Consider the following 7,352-nt stretch of genomic DNA (forward strand, 5'->3'; position numbering starts at 1 on the left):
GTTTCTCCGCTCCCAGGGTTAAGATACTCGGCTGAGCTTTTCGCGGTCTCCCCATCAGAGGCTACGAACCTCTGGAACAGGAGCCATCTACTCAGTCCCAGCCTTTCTCCGCTCCCTGGGAATGGATACTAGACTGAGCCTTTCGCTGTCTCATCCTTCGGGGGCTACGAACCCCGTCAAGAGAGTCAAACTACTAAGCCCAGTGTTTCTCCCCCCCTCCTACCAGTGGGTTTACGGAGCCTCCTACCACTGGCAGAGGTGAAGATACTTAGTGAGACTTTTCACTACTCCCGGGAAAAAACAGAGGGGTCCCACACCCTCCGCCCATCAGAGCAGCTACTCAGTCTCACCTTTCTCTATTCTCTGCCAGAGGCCAGTCCATACCCAACTGATAAGAACAGATACTACACTTGATCTTAGCCAAAAGGCCGAGAAGCGTATAATGAGTGAGATACAAGATCGCGACTGTATACAGAGAACACAATAACACAGACAGACGGTGCGGACACACAGGAAGCTGGATACTGTATACTGAGTGAGATACAAGATGGCAGCTGATACGGATACGGAGAAAACAATAACACAGACACATTCCTCCCAACTGTCACGATTACAGTGGGACAGTCCCGATTTTCGGGTCCTGTCCCGCTGTCCCACCCGCGGCAGTCATTGTCCCACTGCGGGGGGTGGCAATCTAATAGAATAGACGCTGTGCGCACACGCACAGCGTCTATTCTCGTATGAAAATGAGGTTGCGGCTAATTAGCATAAGCCGCACCCTCATTTGCATACGCCCTGCCCCCTTTTCGGCTTCGCCGCGCGAGTGTCCCTATTTCATCATCACAGAAGTTGGGAGGTATGCAGACAGATGGCGCAGACACACAGGAAGCCGGATACTAAGTGTAGTCCAAGATGGCGACTGTATACATAAAACACAATGACGTAGTGACATGGCGCACCAAATAAAATATAATAATGACACATTTCAGGTCAATTTTCTCTTTACACACTTCTTTATATTACACTATTTCTCTGGTGTATTAGTTATGTAACAATCAGTTTTATGATAATTAATACTATTTATATGTTAAACAATTGTATTACACAAATGCCACCACCAGCCTCTGTCCTTCCCCCACTTATTCTTCTCGGGTATATAGATAAAATTATCTATACAGAATATTTCCCGCTGAAAATAAATGTATAGATAATATTATCAATATATAAAAATAAAAATCAGGTTGTTTCGATGTGTCCCTCCCTTGCCACGTGCTGGGTCTCGGGACTCGAACCTGCAACCTGTGGCTCCCCGTAGCTTGGACTAATAGACACGCGCCACTGTGCCAACCAGCCAGAAGAGCCTCTCTGTGTAACTTGTAGCTCTACTGCAGTGACGTCATCCGCTCTGTGCTGCACCATCGCCACCTATTGGCAGCTGCTGGAACTACACCCGGAACGACTGTGTAATCCGTGCATACAGTACACTGAGCTCCGCTCCCGGTCATCTCGCTGCTCCTGCGGAAGTAGGGTCAGAGTGTCTGCTCCTGCCGCTGCTCCAGTGATGTGGGTCCCAGTACCTTGGATGAAAGAGGCTTTCAGAATATCAGGCTCATGGGGAGGTAAGCAGGGGGGAGGACATTTAACTCCTAGCAGGTTACTATGTGGAAGGGGGTGGGGGTCTTTTGTGTACACTTGTATAATCATGCTACAAATAAGATGTAATAACAGGCCTGGGGGGTTTGGTTACTGAAGTACTGCTGGTCTTCTGGAGGGGGGACTGGAAGTGCTGCTTTTCTACTTGGGGAGGGTTTACTGGAAGTGCTGCTGTTCTGTACGAGAGTCCCAGTCTGTATCAGGGTCTGGCATTCTGTACACAAACCGTGCATAGTCCTGGTGTGTGATTGTGTCAGCACAATACCTTTCATACTACTGGCAAGCAGTGATGGTCCCTTTAAGACTGCGCTGCATTGCTTTTTTCACCCAGCCATTTAGCTTTTGGATAACTGCAGATGTAATAATTGTTTTCATTAGTTTTAAAGTTAGCTTAAAATGATGTTTGCTTTTCTCTGATTAGCTAACTTCTTATCTTCTATGCAATAGATTGGCTGCTGGTTCATCTGTCAGGGATCTCCTTGTGGAAACATGGCGAACTTGAGAAGCCTGAAGGTGAGTGGCTAGGGAAGAGGACCATGTGACCAGTACCGTGGGAGGTATATACAGAATGTGCTGCAGGTCCCACGGAAAAGCAAGTAGCCCCCTGCACCATTCACTCTTTCATCCAAGCTTCTGCCCAATGGCTGGCAGTGTGTGTGTGTGTGTGTGTGTGGGGGGGGGGGGAGTCTTCCTGCAGATTCCCTCCAGTGGCAGACTGGTGGTGACTGTATCATAGCAGGGTGTCTGGTGACTGCACAGTCACCAATCAGCAGCATTGGTTATATCTGGGGCTCCCTCTCCCACGCTGCCTTTGTATACAGCTGGGCACCAGGACCCAGCCGTCGATATGCTTCCACAACAACCATCGATGATCACCAGCTGCACCAAGGGTGACCATCGATTGTTAACCATTAACCTGTTTGAAGTCTGTATAGCAGTGATTTTTTAACTCTGCACACCAAAGAAGAATTTAAAATTTACCAAGGTACACAATCAGACCCCCACCTGCAAAAACACATTGGCTCCCCACAGGATAAATAAACAAACCCATTGGTCCCCATATGAAAAATAATAATCACACAGTCCTCACAGGTATCAAATATAAATACATTGGCCCGCACATGAAAACTAATATCACATTGGTACCTACATAAAAAAAAAAATGATCATTGTTCCCCAATGTCTCCCATGGAACACAAAATGTAAACACATTGTGCCCCAGATGAAAACAATACAATCTGTGCTAGTCTCCTCTGCTTCCACAGAACAGACTTTCTACCAGGGGGGTGTGATATAGGTGAACGCAACTAAGCCCCTTGCGAGCTAGCTGCGTGCACGGTGGCTCTCTACGCATTCTAGTCACCCTCTATGGGGGTCGTGGACCCCCACGAGGGAAAATAGCTGACAGCCATCGGGAACCCGGCTTTCGGTGTTTTGACCCCGTCCGGCACCCCTACCAGGGTGTAGAGTTAAAAATGCCCTAATGTGAACACCATAACCGTCACTGCTTACCTGTCATTATGTTCTCCTAAGGAGCTAGTGTGGACAGTATAACCGCAGGACACCTGAGCAATTCCTCCTTTTAGCTCCCTGTGACTCGTCTTTAAATCTGATTCATGTCCTATGCAATCTCCAAGCAGCTTCTTAAGCAACGGGCCCTAGAACCCAGGACTGACACGGACATCAGTAGGGATGGCCATCGCTGCAATAGTGCAAACAGCCATTGATGGTGGCATACTATGCAATGGATGATGGTTTTACCTATCGATGATCATCTTTTTAGTTTGACTGATTGGCCTATGGGCCAATCAGAACCTTGGGCTTTACGGGTGTCGGGAGCAAACTATACTCCGTGTCCTGGCCCCTTGGGGAGAAAAAAAAATGATTCAGTTATGCTTGCAATCAATGGAGGAAAATTTAGACGGCAAAAATGTAATTTCCTCCATAGTGCAGTAAACCAATCGGTAAGGTCCCTGTAAATTGGTAGCTGCATCCTCATGAATTATGCTTTAGGCCATTTATATATTGTTTTAATGTATTTATTGTATTCCTGTAATTCTTTCTACAATGAAAGTGCTGTTGTTCCAGGGCCTGGTCGGAATTGTCACTGGGGGAGCCTCGGGTCTTGGTCGGGCCACAGTGGAGCGGTTAGTGCGTCATCCTTGATTTACCAAGCACTGACGGGAGCAGCGTAGCGCAGTCTCTTGGAGAGAAATGTGCATTTGCTCCGACTGATGTAGGTATAAATAAACTAGAGATGTGCACCGAGCTCCAGGTCTTGAATTTGGAATAATGTTCTTGTTTCGGATTTATTTATTTTTAAAGAAAAAAGCTAAAATCAGGGCGGCTTCATATATCTGCCCAATGAAAGCGATCCAGCAACGTGATCTTATTCACTAACACTGCCAAGATCTCATTACAAATACAATGCTTAATGCATGGTCCCCGCAAGGACAGGTTGGTTTAAGCGTTGCATTTTGCGCTCGATGCAATTAGTCACTTGCAGCATTTAGTAAAGCTATATGCATTAAATAAGTAGCAAAGGACAGCTCTCCTGGTAAACGCTAGGAATGGTCATCGTTGCAATTTTTGTGTTTGTGGCTTCAAGAGGTTCATCTGAATAGTGTTAATTGAGCATGTATTTCCCAAGCCCCCGTAGAAGTAAGTTGGTGCTGGTAAGTCTGGCTCTTGTAACTGCCTTAATGCGACTTTTTCCATCATTTCAGTCCTGCAAAAGGATACGAAAGTTTTGGGGAAAAACGTAAGGTATATTAACTCCATTTTATAAGTTTGTTTATGCTGTAAACAGTGTCAAAACTATTATTTATTCGGGTAGTTATAGATTTGGACGCATATTCCTATATGTATGCAGATAATGCACTATGGGGCAGATTTATTAAGCTCGGTGAAGTGATAATATGGCTGGTACTTTATCACCGGCCAATCATCTTTTAATTGTGAAGTTACAGGCTTAGTTTGAAAAATGACAGGTAGGAGCTGATTGGCCGGTGATCAAGACCAGACACTTTAGCACTTCCCCAAGCTTAATAAATCTACCCCTATATCAGAGCCGGCCTTATCCAATTTGGTGCCCTAGGCAAAAAATTTTTTGATGCCCCCTAGCAGATGATACCACCACAAAATTTAGTGTTTACACACAAAAAATAACATGCTGGTTTATGACATTTTTATTGTTAAAGAAACAGGTGCTAAACGCAATATATATATATATTAGTGTATACTCACGATGCCTCAGCGAGATTCAGGCTGCCCGGCGTCTGCGGTGACTTCCGGTGAGCTCCAGAAGGTGGAGAGTGTGTATTGGTCTGACGTGTCATGACGCGTCTGATAGGCGCGTCTCTCTGGCTTGTTGCCAGGATACCGGGAGACGCTGCGGGGACAGGATACGCCGGGCTCACCTTTCCCTTCACTGAGGCACTGTTAATAAAAAATACAAACATAAATACAGTGTACATAGTATGAAAAGCAAGTGATCAATGTGCATGATAAGACTGTACATTTAAGTTACAGATTTGAAAACGCATCAGACCCGCTGATGCTGTGTAAAAAGGTGATGCTGCGGTTTGTGCAGTAGCACCTTAGTGGTGTGATTGACAGATACAGGGAGGTACGGAGTCCAACTGCTGAACGGAACCTGATGGATGGGCATCTAGGGTAGGCTGGTGGAGTAACGGGTTGTTTTAAGATCCCTTCATCGGGATGCTACAGCAGGTAGTACGGCAGCAGAGGCTGCAGTCATACTTATAATATAAGACAGATATGCCTAAGGGTGCTACGTGGCACATTGCAACAAGGGGCAGGTACATACTAGAATCAATGAATAAATAGACACCCTCTATTTGAAGCCAAAAACGTTCATGTTCAGTCTCTCATTAAGACCTTTGGGTTTGCATGTGTCCAATGTGAGGATCCATTTTGCCTCTCGCTTAAGTAGGATGCCTGCTCTGTCACCCCCTCTTAGTGATGCAGGTATCTGATCTATGGCCATATATCTGAGGTCAGATAGTTTATGTCCTTTGTCCACGAAATGCTTGGCCAGCGGTTGGTCAGCTGGTTTGCCCTTTAGTGCGTTGTTGATCGTGGATCTATGCATGGCCATGCGGTCTCTCATGTTCCGGGTGGTCTTTCCCACGTACATCAATTGGCATGGGCATGTGGCCATGTAAACTACATGGGTGGACATGCAGTTTAGGACATGCTTAATTTTATATGACTGAGTTTTAGCGGAGTTGTAGAATGTGCTACCAACAATCATGTGTGAACAAGTGACACATTTTGGACATTTATAACAGCCATTTGGCTTACTTAGGAAGTGTGTCCTGGTACTTTCACTGTTAAAGCCAGATATGTCCGTGTGGACTACATAGTCTCTTATGTTTCTACCTTTTCGGAACACGGTCATAGGTTTTACTTCATTGAGATCTGTAAGGGTCTTATCTGTAGCAACTATCGACCATAGAGCTCTTGTGGCTCGATTTAGTATTCGGCTTGTAGTGGTGAAATTGGACACCCAAGGCATGATGTTCTTTGCACAGCGCTGTTTAGTGGTCAATAACTGTGATCTGGGTATCAACATTATTTCTCTTTTAGTGTTGCTCAGATCCTTATAGTCGTATCCTCTTTCCCAGAACTTTCTGATTGTTTTGTCAAGTTCATCCGATAGTTTATCTGGGTCACTTGTTATGCGTGCTATCCGGTACATTTGAGACCGTGGTAGGCCTTGTTTGAGGGCTCTGGGATGGAAGCTATTGGCCCTAAGCACGGTGTTTTTATCCGTTGGTTTACTATAGGGAGTGGTAGAGATGATGCCATCCTTGATTGTTATCAGGACGTCCAAGTAGGGCATGGATTCCAATGAATACTCGTATGTGACTTTGATGGTAGATGTTCGCTCATTGATGCTGTTGAGGAGGTTTTTCAATGCAGCCTCACCCCCCGTCCAAAATATGCATAAGTCATCTATGTAGCGAGAATACGAGAGGATGTTGTTGGCTATTTCTGCATCATCAAAGAACATCGCTTGTTCCTCTGCAAACATGTATACGTTTGCATATGAAGGGGAGACGTTGCTCCCCATAGAGCATCCCGCTGTCTGAAGAAAAAACTCTTTGTCAAATATGAAATAGTTTTTAGTGAGTACCATCTCTAAGAGGCCCATGAAGAGGTCAATGTTGATACTATCCATCTGTTCCTGCACAAGGAAGTGTCTCATGGCTTGTAGTCCACTCCCATGTGGGATGTTGGTATACAGACTACATATGTCTAACACACAGACAATAGTGTCTGGTGGCAATGGTCCCAATTGGTTGATTTTTACGAGGAAACTGGTAGTGTCCTTAATGAAGGTACGTTGTTTCATCACGAGGGGCTGAAGAATTCCATCTAGGAACTGTGATATTGGTTGTAATAGTGATTTATTCGCCGATATAATCGGTCTCCCCGGTGGTCGTAATTGATCTTTGTGTACCTTTGGTATGGTATAGAGGATAGGTGTCATAGGATGGTCTTGTGTTAAGGCATTTTTTAATTTCTCAGAAATGAGTTTGGCATCGTAGGCTTCTTGTAGGAGTGCATCCACTTGTTTTTTATACTGGAGAGTGGGGTCTCCCCTTAATTTGGTATATGTGGATGTATCTTCTAATTGTTGACGGGCTTCATTGCGGTAGTACTCGATGTCC

At 45.3% G+C, this 7,352-nt stretch overlaps 1 long non-coding RNA gene and 1 pseudogene across 1 annotated transcript; one reads left to right on the forward strand and one right to left on the reverse strand.

The window, feature by feature from the left end:
• Positions 1 to 231: 231 nt before the first annotated feature.
• LOC146039983 (U2 spliceosomal RNA) lies at positions 232 to 440 on the reverse strand (annotated as a pseudogene).
• A 1,026-nt stretch (positions 441 to 1,466) lies between these two features.
• On the forward strand, positions 1,467 to 3,885 carry LOC146036566 (uncharacterized). The gene is made up of 3 exons (XR_014460857.1): positions 1,467 to 1,619; positions 2,101 to 2,166; positions 3,742 to 3,885. It is a non-coding gene; the product is annotated as an uncharacterized LOC146036566 (long non-coding RNA).
• The last annotated feature ends 3,467 nt before the right edge of the window (positions 3,886 to 7,352 follow it).

Source organism: Crinia signifera, chromosome 9, assembly GCF_055691185.1.
Source record: "Crinia signifera chromosome 9, ASM5569118v1, whole genome shotgun sequence".
Taxonomy (NCBI): domain Eukaryota; kingdom Metazoa; phylum Chordata; class Amphibia; order Anura; family Myobatrachidae; genus Crinia; species Crinia signifera.